The following is a 1,160-nucleotide window of genomic DNA, read 5'->3' as shown; positions in this document are numbered from 1 at the left end:
ATACGGTTCTTATATTTCCATAATCCTTCACTGCCTTGTCTTAGCTCTCCTTGTTTCTCTTTATTGATGCACGCTAGTAGTTCTGACATTTCTGATCCTTGGGTCTGTGCTTGCTGTATAGCAGCCTTGAAGTTCGGTGACACTTGCATCTAAGCCAGGCAAGCTCTATGCACAGTCTCTTTTAGTCCTAGTCGGAGTTTCTCACATTCTACTACCAATTCCTCTTTTTTAATCATCATTCATAAGATACTCATGCTTTTTCTGCTCAGGGCGTCATTTCTACTCAGGGAATCGGCTACCACGTTTGCCTTCTTAGTAGTAGTTCAGCTTGAAGTCGTAGTCTTCGAGAAACTCCATCCATTTTCTTTGCCTTATACTGAGCTCCTTTTGATCAAAGGTGTACTTCAGGCCTTTGTGGTTGGAGAAGACTTTGAAATGCACTCCGTACAAATTATGCCTCCACATCTTAAGCGCAAACACCACCACTGCTAATTCTAAGTCGTGAGTTGGGCAACTCTGCTCGTGTGGCCTTAACTATCTTGATGTATATGCTACGACACTCTTGTTCTGCATCAGTACATACCCTAAGCCTTTCAAAGAGGTGTCACAATAGACTTTAAATGGTCCTTGGGGATCTGGTAACACCAGCACTAGTGCCGTTGTCAGTTTCTCTTTCAGTATCTTAAAACTCTTTGCGCATTTGTCAATCCAGATAAATCGCACTTCCTTCTTTGTGAGTTAGGTCAAGGGTAGAACTATCTGTGAGAATCTTTTGATGAATCTTCGGTAATATCTAGCCAATCATGAGGAACTTCAGATCTTGATGACAGTACTAGGTCGTTCCCATTCCAACATTGCTTCTATTTTCGATGGATTCACTCCTATGCCTCCTTGAAAAAACAAATGTCCTAAAAATTTCACTTTCTTTGCCTAGAATTCACACTTAGAGACTTTGGCATATAGTTTCCTTTCCTTCTGTATCTGTAGTATCGTTCTCAGGTGCTCCTCATGCTCCCTCTCAGTCTTAGAATATATGAGGATGTCGTCGATAAATACCATCATGAACTTATCCAAATAAGGATGAAAAATTTGATCCATGTAGTCCACGAATATGATTAGAGCGTTTATCAGTCCAAAAAATATGAAAAAGGAAAGAGGGG

The sequence above is a fragment of the Arachis ipaensis genome, chromosome B10, assembly GCF_000816755.2.
Source record: "Arachis ipaensis cultivar K30076 chromosome B10, Araip1.1, whole genome shotgun sequence".
In the NCBI taxonomy this organism is placed as follows: domain Eukaryota; kingdom Viridiplantae; phylum Streptophyta; class Magnoliopsida; order Fabales; family Fabaceae; genus Arachis; species Arachis ipaensis.
The sequence above is the reverse complement of the archived record's forward strand: the minus strand, read 5'-3'. Positions refer to the sequence as shown.